A 14,543-nucleotide genomic window follows, 5' to 3' on the forward strand; every position below is an offset into this window, starting at 1 on the left:
ATTCAGGCTGTGTTCACACTGCCAACTCCAGTCCTCTCCTTGCGCTTTGACCCAAGCCTGAGTCTCAGCTCCCAGCCCCTTCATGCCCCAGCCGTTGAGCAGACCAGCCTCTTGGTCTGGTGAGTGCCAGTCGGCACCGATACTCTGTGTGGGAACCTCTCTGCTTTGCCCTCTGCACCCGTTGCTGTGCTCTCCTATGTGGTTGCAAAGCTACACCCCTCCACCACCAGCAGTCTCCTCCCACGAAGGGGCTCCTAGTGTGTGGAAGTCTTTCCTCCTTCAGAGCTCCCTCCCACTGGTGCAGGTCCCATCCCTATTCTTTTGTCTCTGTTTTTTTCTTTTTTTTTTTCTTTTGCCCTACACAGGTACGTGGGGAATTTCTTGCCTTTTGAGAGGTCTGAGGCCTTATGCCAGTGTTCAGGTGGTTTTCTGTAGGAGTTGCTCCATGTGTAGATGTATTTCTGATGTATCTGTGAGGAGGAAGGTGATCTCCGTGACATACTCTTCTGCCATCTTCCTGAACTCCCCCTCTATTTCTTTTTAAACAGAGAGGACAAAGGAAAAAATAGCAAACCAATGATTTACCAGAAGAGGTGGATTTAATCTCTTCTCATAAGCTTGGATGTAAGGCAAATTCCATGCTGGTGGGAGCGGCTGAGCCTTTTGCACTATCACCTGTACCTACAGAGCTAAAGAAAGGCTTGTCTTTCCCACAGACAACAAGGTACGGGCCTTTGACAAAAGAAGGATATGACACACTTGGATTAATAACTCTTTATTAAGAATTCCAACTCCAAAGAGTAGAAAGCAGCAACAACAACAAAAAGTCCTCAGAAGAACTTAAGGCTCAACATTTGCAACGACTATAAGAGAAATGGAAATAGATTGACTTGACTGAGAATGAGGTAGATGGGTGTAGAGGGATCAGCGAATGGTGTATCGTACATAGGGTACATCCAAATCATTGCCGCTCTTGTTTTTGCAGCACGGCTCAAGAAACAGTGCTTGAATGAGGTGTCCCAGCTTTTGCTTTGATACTCGTCTCACTATTGCTGTTATCCTGGGGTGAGGAAAAAGAGGGTCTGTGAAGAAGAAATAGAGGAAAGGACTTACAGAGACAATGTTAGGGGAACAGTGAAGGTGTGTTGCATAGCTAGCTGATGCTTCCCACCCCAGGCAGGACCTGTTTCTGTTTGCACACTGACCCAACTCAAGCTTGAATTGATCTTTGATCTTGCTTGCTGTCATGCAAAAGGAGTAGAGCATGGATACACCCTGGAACAGCATGGTGATCTCTAACTTGTGCTCTGGCTGAAGAGGGTGGAAAAGAGGAGGGGCAACAGGGTCACTGGGATGGACAGTACCAGTAACCTGGGCAACCACCACCACAAGTGCAGTGAGTGAAAGGCCCTTACCTTAAAGTAGTCAAGGAATTGCTTGAGGGCCATCTCTTCACCATTAGGCTGCAGCCCCTGTACCTCAAAGCAATCCCACAATGTCCACTGCTGGTTATAGTACTGTGGGACAAAGCACAGAGTAAAGCACCAAGAGAAAAACGGGAGCAAACCCTAATCATATGCTCCTCTTTATTTCACAAACATGCCAGTTCCATTCCTACTTTGCACAGGTTCAAACAATGAACATAGGATACGCAAAATTAAACAAAGCCTCTCACCTGGTATGATGAAAACCAGAGCCAGTTCTACAGAGATAAGATACACACAACCTCTACGCACACACACATACACAAAGCATCACTCACTGATGGGTAACACAAAAGATTTCTATACCAGCAAGCCTTTACCTGGTGACGGTGTGGGGCAAGGGGCTCAGAGAAGCTGAAAAAGGCAGGGCCAAGTTGATGAATCTGTTTTTATAGGACTCAAGCTATTGGTGTCCCTGCACTACCTTGTAAAGCTCCAGACATGCAAGGCCAAATGTAGCTGCTGTGGTTGTGGCAATGGCTGGAATGATCTTCCCTGAAATCAACTTGCTGTGTAACACAGAAGGTGAGGCATAGATGTAGTGGTTAGAGACATTCAAGGTGTACAGAAGAGGCCAAACGTGGCAGACTCAAACTTGGAAAAGGTTGCAAGGTTAGGTTTAGACTATTGTTACCTTATGCCCGTCAGTGGGGGGAATGTTATAGTTATCTGCCCGGAGACTCAATACAGCCACAATGAAATGCACATGAAAGTTGCTGTCATCATCCTATTGTGAGTGGAGATAGAGGAAGAACAGAAGAGACAGAATTAAGGAGAAAAAGTTTTCTTGGATACTGGGAACTGAGGTATATTCACCTCAATTACCTGCGAGACCAGCCAAATACTAGCCCAGACCACAAAAGATACTTGGGCCATTCCATGCAGGAGAAACGGGTCCGTGCACAGGTCGTGGAAGATCCCACCTGCCAGGGAGCATCTGGGCACAGGAGCCATGTTTGCTGAGCCTTCACATCAGGAGCCTGTGCTCCAAAATGGGAGATCCCACAAGAGAGAGAAAGCCACGTACCACAAAAAAAAATTAAAAAAATAAAAAATAACATAATTACAGTCAGGCCTGTAATCCCCAAAAAAGCTTAGGGTGGCTCAACCATTTCTCATACACGGTTGAGGTCCCCATCACAGCACCTTCTCAAAGCTGATGGGGTAGATCTTGAACCCAGGGAAGCTCTCTGGTTGGGCAGCATGTCCTTGAGCTCCTGCAGGTAATTATCAACTGCAGAAAGGGAGGAAGTACACGTTAGTCCTTAGATACATGTTAAATCCCAGTTCACGGTCTGAGGTGCAAGCAGGAGTCCAGGGTGGGGCAGAGATGTTCAGGCAGATAAAGGATTTGAAAAGGAGAGACATCGTGGGAAAGAGAAAAGAAGGGGGAAAGATAGGGCAGAAAACACGTCAGAAAAGTAAAAGATAGGTGTGTGGGACATGGAGATATGTAGAGACACTGAGGGCAACAGGTAAAGCCACTAAGAAAGGATATAGACAGCAGCACTAATCATCACAGACAAGAGGTGAAAGCACAGAAGTTATTCACTGCTGAATGAGTGGACAGAAAAATGTGATCTATCCATCCAATGAAATATTAAGCCTTAAAATCCACTCAATTAAATATTAAGACTTCCAAACTGGAAGTCTACTATATTTAAAGATGGTAACTCCTTTGGTTTCTTACCACAATTAAAAAAAAAGGAAGTCAATGAGAAAATACTGCAAGAGAAAGACATAGAGAGAGATGGGGAGACATGAAGGAAGATACGAGGGAAAACAAGAGACAGAGGGTTAAGAGATACAGAAAGGGGCATAGGGGGAAAGTATACAGACAGCAAAGAAGAGAGTAATATGAAATGGGATAGAGCTGAAAAACTTTGAAGAGGGAGACCAAGGAGAATAAATGTGAAGATTAAGAGAATGTTCAGAGAATGAGAAAGTACAAAACACCTGAAATGGAGACACGTAGAGAGATAAATAAAGAAAATATACAAAGAGGAACATGAAAGAGTAGTTATTTCGGAAAGGAAATGCAGGAGATACATCAGGAGGGGAGAGATATACAGACGAAGAAACTGAAGGATATATACAAAGAAAATGAAATGTAGAGGAAGACTTACAGAGCATGAGACAGAATACGGTAGAGGGAGGGAAATTTGAGTTGGGGGGTAGTTAGAGATGGAGAGATGAGGAGGGCTGTCTAGAGAGGGAGATGAGGAAGATATATGGAGGTTAAAAATAGGTGAGGCTTCCCTGGTGGCCCAGTGGGTGATAATATGCCTGCCAGGGCAGGGGACACGGGTTTGAGCCCTGGTCTGGGAAGATCCTACATGCCGCAGAGCAACTAGGCCCATGAGTCACAACTACTGAGCCAGCGTGTCTGGGGCCTGTGCTGTGCAACACGAGAGGCCACAACAGTGAGAGGCCTGTGCACCGTGAAGAAGATAGGCACCCACTCACCGCAAATAGAGGAAGCCCTCACACGGAAACAAAGAACCAACACAGCCTAAATAAATAAATAAATCAGTGAATAAATAAATAAAAATAGGGTAAACAGGCATACCAAAGAAGGTGGGGAGGTGGATGAGGAGATCTATAATGAAATGAAACAGGGAAGAAATCAAGGCAGAGAGACTACTGGTAAAGATCATATCCATTTGTCCCTGTAATGGACACAAAAAGAAACAGAGAAAGAACAAAACAAAGCAAACATACACACAGTAAAGAGATGGACAACTGGTGCACCTGAGGGAGAAACAGTGGGAAGAACAAAGTAGTAGCACATCAGAGAACTTGCCTCAACCAACTAACCTTATTTTAAATTGGAAGAAGCAAGGACCAAAGGACAGTGTGGATTAATCTCAGGCCTGAGATCTCAGAGCAGAGCCAGTAGCAAAACACAAGTACAAGGGAGGCTTGCATAGGTAGGTGATAAGTAGGATGCTACCTTAGGCCAACTAGATAAACATCCTCACCAACACACGTAGTGGTCTGCAGCTCCCGGTCAGAAACATGGATCTTGACACCAGACTTCAGGGTGAACTCAAGGACCTGCACAGACTGAATGAGTATTGTCACAGAAGCTCGGTCCTGAGAACCCCTCAGCCCATAGGCCTGGGCAAATAGGGTGGCAGCCATTATCACGTAGTCCAGATGCAGGGGCTAAGAGAAGGCTAGGTATGGAGGGGTAAGCATATCAGTACTCACCTAAGGAGCTGCAGCCTCCTTCCCATCCACGTACCCACATTTGACCCAACTGTAGGAGACGTGAGGGAGGAGACTTCATTGCTGACATCAGAGATGAGTGGCTGTGCACAGACAAGAAAGGGGCTCCTGAGCTTGTAAGCTAGGAAAACAGAAAGATGTGGGAGAGTGAGACCTGAGAGGAGAGGTGTTTCTCATAATTGTAACTCCTCATTTACAAGCCCGGACGTCCCAAATTGGTATATCGCTGGGCATTCACTTTGTGCCAGACACAGAGCTATTTATGAAACTTTTATGGATTGCCAGTCGTGTACTAACATACTTAATTTATTAACTTAGTAAATATAAATTAACCCTCATAGAACTCTCATGAAATTAGGTCACCATTATTCCAACTTCCTACATGAGGCTACTAAGGCACAGAGAGGAAATACATGATTAGTCCCAATATCAAATGCAGTTGAGTCTTGAAGCCACATAGGTCCTGTGCTCTTAACACCAAAATTTCTCTTCTACAATCTCTATAGCCCTGACAGGGAATCTGGAATGACTCATGTCATATCTAAGGGAAATAGGTACCAAGTATCTTGCTTGAGAGAACAGGGCTGGGCAGGTAGAGGAGAGAGGTCAGGAGGAACAGGTGTTTGACTTCAAAAATCACTTGCTTAATCATTTAATGAGATCTCTGGGACTTGGTGGTCTTTCCACAACTGGACTAACTGCAATGATTCATGTCAAAAGCGTGTAGCAAACTGCTTCCAGTAAGCCTATTCTGACAAATGGACCCCACAAGAGTGTAATACCTGTTTCGGAGGAAAGCTGTGCAGCAGCTGTCTGATGCTGTTGGAGCACTGGGTGTGCCAGTGCTAGTAAGCCCACGTCACACAGTCAGCCCATGTATGTGGCCGCTGAAGCACCAGGCTGAGCTGAACAGCCTCCAGCACCTCTAGGGTTTGGGTGCCTGCCAGGTGCAGTTTTTGCTCCACAAACTTTGAATCCCTATCAAGAATTAGAGGGGACACAAACTCAGAGTTACACAGTGATCCCAGAGGGAGCTTAACAGCATGAAAAGTCAGTGCTGACTCCCAAATGTATAAGGCCCAAGGAATCATTAGATTATTTGAAAAGTAGGCCGGGTCCTAAGTGTTACACTGGTTACAGAATGCTTTGACTGACACGCAACGGACACGGTGAACGAGGAATGGATAGAATTACTCACATTAGGTACTGGTTGACGTTTTCTGCTGGCTGCTTGAAGAGACCTTCAAACTCATCCAGAGCCCACTGCAGACAGAGCAAATCAACACTACGTGGGTTATGGGAAACAAATAAGTTTCTGTAGGCCTTAGGAACACCATCAGGAAATATAGCAAATAGGAAGAGCATGGCTGTTATGGGAGAACAGAGGAAGGAAACCCTCCCAATATATCTCCTCAAACTTGTCAAGCCCTCACCACTTCAATGTAAAAAACAATGATCTTAATCTGGGAAGAGGTTTACACACAAGTGTACATTCATGCAGAATTTATTAAGATGTACACATTACCCTACGTATGTCATGCATCAATTCAAGAAAAAGTTCACACCAAGAATAAAACATGAACGATCTCTATGCAGGTTCTGGGGACTGGGAAGAAAGTAAGATAGAGGTTTGACCCCTGTGAATTCGGAGGTCGATAAATAGTCACTGGTGAAGTGACCTGGAGCACCTTGATGCTCGAAATCCAGGTTCAAAGGCCAGCTGTGCCACAGTCTTGTGACAATCAGGTATATCTTTACTTGTGTTTCCTCATTTTAAAGACAAACACTGGAACAGTAAAACTACACCTCATGGAGTTAATAAGAAATCAGCAAACATGTACACATTTAAAGCTTAGTTTGAAAGTCACAAGGGCATATTAAGTATACATGCTTTTCAGAATTCCTGTGAGAGTTACTACTGTCATTCCAATTTTACAGATAAGGAATCTGAAGCATGAAGAGGTTAAGTCCAAGGGCTCATAGTATATTAGTTTTAAAATCCTTTTTATTGGGCGTTCTGCGTACTGGGTAGAGAGAAACACAATAATAGAGCCATAACCTAGTAGAGGTTTTATATGTATAGAAATGAACACACACACACAAACACATCACCGTCTCTCTGTATCTACACATTCACACAGACACACACACACACACACACACCAACATGGGATGCATGGACAGGGAGAAAGACACATACTGAACTGAGTCCACAAGTATAAACTCATCCCTTCTGGAAGGAAAAGTGACAGACTGAACTGTTACTGCTCATTTTCTTCCTGTTCCCATACTTCCTAAACATAGCCTCAAAGACTGGGTTAAGAATCATTTTGATAAAAGGATGGTTATTTGTGGTTTGAAAGGGGACTGTAATTAGGTCCAAGTTCTGAGGGCCAGTTAATGGGGAGCTTTTACTTTGTCAATCTACATGAGAGGTATGCTGTTTTGTATGTACGTGTACTATATAAACAGAACTATGCTGACAAGCTATTAAACATATTTTGGGAAACAATTAGAAAATTATTCCTAAATATGGACTTAATATTGGAGATATTTAAATAACTAGCAGGGATGATATTAAGTTAATTTTGTTCAACAACAAAATAGTATCCTGTACACAAAGAAACATATCCTCACCATTTAGATATACACTTCTTACATAAAGTTTTTCACATGGTATAAATAATACTTCCCTGTATGTTTCCAAAATAAAAATTTCAAGTTAAAAACAATCATTTTGCAAAGCATTAGGCTCCTAGGTTTAAAGTGAGTGAAGGAGAGTTAAGGAAAGGGCAGATATTACATACACTGAGGCTTCATCATCGGAATAACAAGAGTTTGGCAACTGAGACACTGTCCCAGTACATATCTGTTCCACCTCTTTCTCCCTGCAAGGCTGATCACCTGCAAAGTGTGCTCGATGACATTCGGGAAGTTCTTCAGTGTGCACCTGGGGATGGACTTGTCAGGAGGGTCCTGGCTGGAGCTGTATGACTCTGTCAGGAAGGGGATAAACCCTTACACATTACCCTTGGTACACAGTGTGCCTGACTCCTGAAGGGGCTTATGGTACAACACACAGCAGCAGTCCATATATGTGCCTGTGAGAAAGTTGCAGCAGGTGAGGGTGGGGAAAATAAACTCAGGATAAGACACGGTGACACACACTCCCCAAAACACACACATTACTCTCACCTCGTCCTCACCCACCCCCAAAACTCACGGGCATCCACATTGTCCGAGGCATTGTCCACACCATCCAGGTTTTGGAGGAATTTATTATTCATACACATGCTCTGTGTGAGGGCCCACACAGTTCTGATGGCTCATCACAGGGATGTGTGCATTTATCTGGTTCACAGCTACAGTCTGTATCAGACTTCAATTTCTGTGTAGTGATGTAGAAACAGAACTGTCATTCACATAATCACCCAACAAAACTTTAAAGAGCTGTTCTGAAAACTGATTTAAGTAATGATGCACAAGACCTAGGCTCTGAGGTCAGGAGGCTCTGTGGTCTATGACAAATGCCACACAGCTTGGGCTGGGACAAATGAGGAATAAGGTGAATAAAAAAGGAAAACATTGATACAATAGGAGACAATGGGTTGAGTATCTGTTCTTTTGTCTACCGAACATCCACTGTTTTTCGTTACTAGCACCCCGAGTTGGAGTGCATTCACGCAAAGAAAACCAAGGTCCTCTGAACTTACAAAAACAAAAAGGATCCTCTGAAAGTCCAAGTCAGATCACATTCCTCTCCTCAAAGCCCTCTATTGATTCCCACTTTCACTAAGGGTGAATTGAGCTGGTCCCTATTCCTTTGACAACCTTCTCTCTTACCATGATCTGTCTCTGTCTCTACTCCTTAAACATAGCAGTCATATTCCAACCTCGGGGTTTTTCTCACACTGTTAACTTCACCTGCCATACTCTTCCCTGAGATTTCTTCCTGTTCTCGTATATCATCTTTAATTCTCTGTGGATATACCACCTTTCCAATGAGGATTTCCTTTACCACACTGCAAACCGCCCTCTCATAGCACTTCCAGTTCTATATCTTGATTTTCATTCTTGCCCCTACACAGTATTTTTCACCTTGTTATGTTCTAACCACATACGGTGCTATTGTATTTATTATTTGCTCTAGCAGTTGTCCAAAATGATGTTAAAACAAAGTTTGTGGGGGTTTTTTTATGTGATGCAAAGCTATCAAGATTTCCTACATTAGACATTTAATCTGAGAACATTTAAAAACATTATTACTCCATTTAAAATTGGAGGGGCTTCCCTGGTGGTGCAGTGGTTGAGAATCTCCCTGCTAATGCGGGGGAAATGGGTTCGAGCCCTGGTCTCCGGAGATCCCACATGCAAAGGAACACCTAGGCCAGGGCCACAACTACTGAGCCTGCGCATCTGGAGCCTGTTCTCCACAACAAGAGTGGCTGCACTAGTGAGAGGCCCGCGCACTGCGATGAAGCATGGTCCCCGCTTACCACAACTAGAGAAAGACCTCACACAGAAAGGAAGCCCCAACGCAGCCAAAAATAAATAAATAAATAAATTAATTAATATGGAATAATTCCATTATATAGTACAAACAGTATGAAAGAATCTCCAATACAAAGCGTTAATGACAGGAATCAATCTGTATTTATACTTTTGCAAATTTTACTTATATAATGTCTTAGAAGATAGCTGAATTTTCATTATCTACTGACTTTAATGTTATACATGTTTTGCTTGAAAGATGTAAGTGATATCCAGCCTCACAGAAAAAATATTTCAATAACATTTTCAGATGACTGTTGATTTTTTTTAAATATATCAAAATTTGACAAGTGATATTTCTTTAAAGTTTAGTTGGAAGGTGAAATGATGATCCACATCAATACCCACTGTCTTTCTCTGTATTTTGAATGGCTCTTTAGTTAATGCACAGTTCTGTATCATCATGAATTGGTCTGGTTATTTGGAAAATACTGTGTTTTTGGGTTACGGACAGCCTCCTAGAACAGAGTGGAAAATTACTCTTTCACCTGATAAAATGAGGATAAAAAGGACATAATGTCTTAGTATTCTTAAAAGAGTTGTGATCTTTTGGACTTGAGGAAAGAGTGCTGCCAACCTCCACTGCATTAGAGAATCTCTCGTTTACTATGTCTTCTCACTAGACAAAAGCAGAAACCTTTTATTTGCTATCTTATATATTCTAACTACTTATGTAGTACCTAGTATTTGCATGATAAAATGAAAGGAAAGATAAACACTGGGCAGGCAAAATAACACTGAACTTTACAGAGACTCCCCAGATAGATCCTTCTATAATCTAGCTTCCAGAGTTCCACATTAGCCGTAATCAAAAACCAAAGAAAAAAAAAGATGGCTGGGGACAGGTTTAAACTCACAAAGGAAAGATGTAACAAGTTTTCAATAAATATCTGCTGGAAGAAAGACTGAGTGGTAGAGAAAAAGAAATAAGGTAAGAACTGAAGGAAAGAGACAAACAAAAAAGTCCTATGGTGGGCTTCACTGGTGGCGCAGTGGTTGAGAGTCCACCTGGTTTTTCGGGGACATGGGTTTTGTCCCAGTCCAGGAAGATCCCACATGCCGTGGAGCGTCTGTGCCCATGATCCATGGCCGCTGGTCCTGAAGTTCCAGATCCTGAGCTCTTCTATGGCAGAGGCCACAACAGTGAGAGGCCCATGTACCAAAAAAAAATAATAATAAGTCCAAAGGCAATAAGACAAATAACCAGAAAAAGACAGGAGAAAACTGAAAAACAAAGCTCAACTACTTACCATATCCATTCCACTCACCTTGATATCCCAAGGCCGGAACAGAAACTGTCAATTCAGATTGGATTTTATTATGGTGTCCATGTCTGTAATGGTGATTGCCCCACTCTCCACACAGCCTAGTCCAGTCATGGCAAAGGTCTTGAGCAGCTCACAGCCAACAGCCCCTGCACCCAACTGGGAGGTGGCCAAGAAGAGAGACAGAAGATGGTTAGGGTCACTGGGTAACAAACCCACTCCTCAGTCCTCTCTCCCCTTGGAGATGGCAAGAGAGGGTAAGAGGATCTACGACTGCATATTTAAGTCACAGTGTCATAAAAATCCATGGTTCTCTAAGGAAAGAGGCACAAGACCAGGATATAAAGGACCTGGTGTGAAGAAAATGGAAGAGGGATGAGATGAGGGTACAAGCAAACACCATCCCTTGTACACCAAGAGGAGACTCCAGAAGAGGTGGCCAGAGCCTAGGGGACCTAAAGGTAGCTTTTGACCACAGGGTTCTCTCACCAAGAAGTATCTCTGCTTGCCCAGCTTCTTTTGCAGGCCAGAGCCAAATACAGCCACCTGCTCATCTTAAGGGTTCTGGCACTGAGTCATGTGAAGGGAAGAGAGGGTTAGGGAAATGCCAACTTAAAAAGATCCACGATAATGTCTTCTCCATGGGCCCAAATCACATACTGGAAGACACGTGTCCTCTGTAAAGGCCTCTTTGTCCTCAGGGAGTCACTCAATGGCATCAAAGTACAGCTACTGTATAAAAGGCATAAACTTTCCAGAGCAGCCCTGAGGAGGCGGTTAGAAAGAGGATGTGATCACTGGTTAATCAGAGCTGGACAGCAAGCAGCAGGGCCGGAAAGGAAACTGGCTCACGCCCAGCACTGTCCGTCTCCACTCGCGATGACCTTCATAAACTCCTGGGCAGCTACGCAACCAGTGAAGGAATTGATGGGTGCCAGATCCCCAGGGGCCATATAAGCTGGCTTCCGGATGAGGTCTTCATCCAGACTGTTTTGCTGCACTGCTGGCAGAGCTTGAGAATTCAAGCCTGTGCTAGGGTCACCAGTTCTGTTGCGTCCTCCTGGAAAGAGAAAAAGAACAATCACACAACTGTGGGGAGAGGGAGAGGTAGAAAAACTCAATAGATGAAAAGGCATAGAGGAGCTTTGGTTCATGGACCTGGCTTGCTTGCCCACCCATCTACCTCATTGTGGGGCTGATGGGTCTGGTCATGCTGGGCACAGAACTGGTGCAGGGCCTGGAAGCCAATGTGTAGCTGAGGAGAGTGAGAATACTTGGGAAAATCTGTTATCACAAAGTCCGGCTCTGCCTGTGAAGACGGCAAGTGTTCTGTGGAGAGCAAGATATCAGAACCAAAAAAGTAAAAAACGCAGAGATGCCTGGAACCCTACAACACACCCTCCTGCTCATACTCACAAAGCTTATCCTTTTAGTTACTTTCACTTGACTGACAATGCCTCCACAGATGTAGTCAGAGAAATTGGAGGTATCACAGATACTAAAGGTGTAGGGACCTGGGGGATGAAAAGAATGAAGGGTTATCTGTCAATTCATTCCCTCCCAAGATCAACAGCACTATCAAAACAGGAATATGAAAACCTCCCACCTTCTTCCTCACCTAACACCCTCCCCCATACAGTGGGAGTTTGGAGTTAACAGATATAAGCTATTATATATAGAATAGGTAAACAACAGGGTCCTACTGTAGAGCACACAGAACTCTATTCAGTATCCTGAGATAAACCATCATGGAATAGAATATGAAAAAGAATGTATATATAGATAACTGAGTCACTTTGCTGTAAAGCAAAAAGTAACTAAATATTAAATCAACTATCCTTCAATTAAGAAATGAAAATAATGTATCATACATCATAAAACAAAAACAAAAACAAAAACACAATGCTGATTTCTTCAGACAGCACAGGTATTCTATGTCTAAATGCCACTCTAGAGAAAAAGAAGTAAGCCCTGAAAGGATCAGATGGCAACTACATAATTTCTCTAGAACAGACTCAAAAATATTAAAGGAACACAAAACGCAACTCCAAAACGCTAACATTCACAATTACCTTCCATCCATCAACACTTACCAGAAACTTACCAGCAACATCTGTGGCTTTAGTTTTCATTAAATTTGTAATTATTTGGCAATTATTTCTTCAAAAACTCTTTTGGCCCACCCCTTTCTTGGGAATTTCTTTGAAATGTGAAATATATTTATAATAGATGTTTTAATGTTCTTGACCTGTGATTTTACATAACAGATGTGATTAACAAATTAACACACAAGAAAAAATTAGGAAATTTAACAAAGTAGAAGAAACTATGCAAAATACAACAAGTTGGGGGAAAGTCAAACAAGTCTAGTCCCTTAATATACATGTACTTGGAGTTCTGGAAAGAGATAATGGGGTGGCAGTGAGCTCTGAAAGTAATATTTTCAAAAAATATGTGCGCAGAAATTTTCCCAATTTGATAAAACTATAAACCCAAATTTAATATATATTCAATAAACTGCAAAAGAGACATGGAGAAAACTATACAAGTGTATATAATGTATTATATATATATATATATGTATGTCTATATTCCTCTGGGTTCTGCTTTTGCCGAATCCCATATTTTGGTATGTTGTGTTTTCATTTTCATTCACTTCAGAGTATTTTCTAATATGCCTTGGACACTGTTTGACTCTTTTATTACTTTGGAATGTGTTCTTTAATTTCCACATATTTACAAGTTTTCACAAGTTCCTCCTATTATTGATGCCCATTATTCTTTCCTTTGTGGTCAGAGAACAATTCGGTGTGATTTAAATTATTGACACTTGTTTTATGGCCTAACGTGAAGTCTATCCTGGAGAACATTCCTAGTTCAAGTGAAAGGAGATTGTATTCTTCTGTTCTTGGGAGGAATGTTGTGTACATGTCTGTTAAGTGCACTCGGTTTATATCATAGTTTTGTTTAGGTCTTCTCTTCCCTTGGTGATCATATGTTTTGTCATTTATTTGGATATGCTGTTGAACCTATTTATCTCTCTCTCAAATTTTGTAAGTTTTTGATTCAGGTATCTGGAACTTTTTTGTTAGGTGAGCATTTGTTTATAATTCTTGTGTATTTCAACAGATTTACCCTTTTATCAATAATATATTATTAATCTAATATAATAATATAGTAATATATACTGTCCTTTGCCTCATAATTTTTTTTTATTTAAAATTTGTTTTGTCTGTTGTTAGTATAGTCACTATAGCTCTCTTTCGATTTTTGTTGGCATGAAACTTATCTTTGCAACATTTTACTTAAAATCTATTTGTTTCACTCTAAGATTTGTCTCTTTAACAACATATAGGTGGTCACATTTTTAAAAAATCCATACTTACAATCTGCTTTCTAATTGGACATCTTCTAGTGAACCACTTTTATGGTTATTTGTTATTTCTTTTACTATATACATTTTAGAGCCATTTTATTAGTGGTTGCTCTGGAGTTAGGTTGTTATAAAGTAAACTGACAGTTTCTAACAACCTAGTTCACATTAATACCAACTTAATTTCAAAATATGAATTTTTGCTTTTATCTAGTTTATCCTTTTTCTTGTGCTGTTCTTATCATAACTTACATCTTTATACACTTTATACATCAGCACCAATTAATTTTTTTTTCCTATGGAGTAATGTTATAAATCGGGTAAGAGAAACAAGTAACTGCATTAGTTTACTATTGTTGCTGTAACACATTTTCAGGAATTCAATTTTTTAAAACTTTACAAATTGTTCTTTCAAAATACTACATGTTACAAACCCCAAATCCATTTTACTGGGCTAAAGTCAATATGTTGGCAGGATTGGTTCCATCTGGAGGTTCTGCTGGGAGAATGTATTTCCTTGTCCTTTTTTTGCTTAGTGGTTGCCAGTATTCCTAGGCTAGTTACCCCTTCTACTACCTTCAAATACATCAGTTCATTTTCTACTTCTGTCATCACATTAACTTATCCTCTGTCACTGAA

The 14,543-nt window shown here is 41.7% G+C and overlaps 1 pseudogene; it reads right to left on the reverse strand.

Moving 5' to 3' along the window:
- Window positions 1-924: 924 nt before the first annotated feature.
- The window catches only part of LOC132482898 (ubiquitin-like modifier-activating enzyme 1), a 36,709-nt pseudogene continuing 23,090 nt past the window's right edge, over window positions 925-14,543 (reverse strand).

This window comes from Mesoplodon densirostris, chromosome Y, assembly GCF_025265405.1.
Source record: "Mesoplodon densirostris isolate mMesDen1 chromosome Y, mMesDen1 primary haplotype, whole genome shotgun sequence".
Taxonomy (NCBI): domain Eukaryota; kingdom Metazoa; phylum Chordata; class Mammalia; order Artiodactyla; family Ziphiidae; genus Mesoplodon; species Mesoplodon densirostris.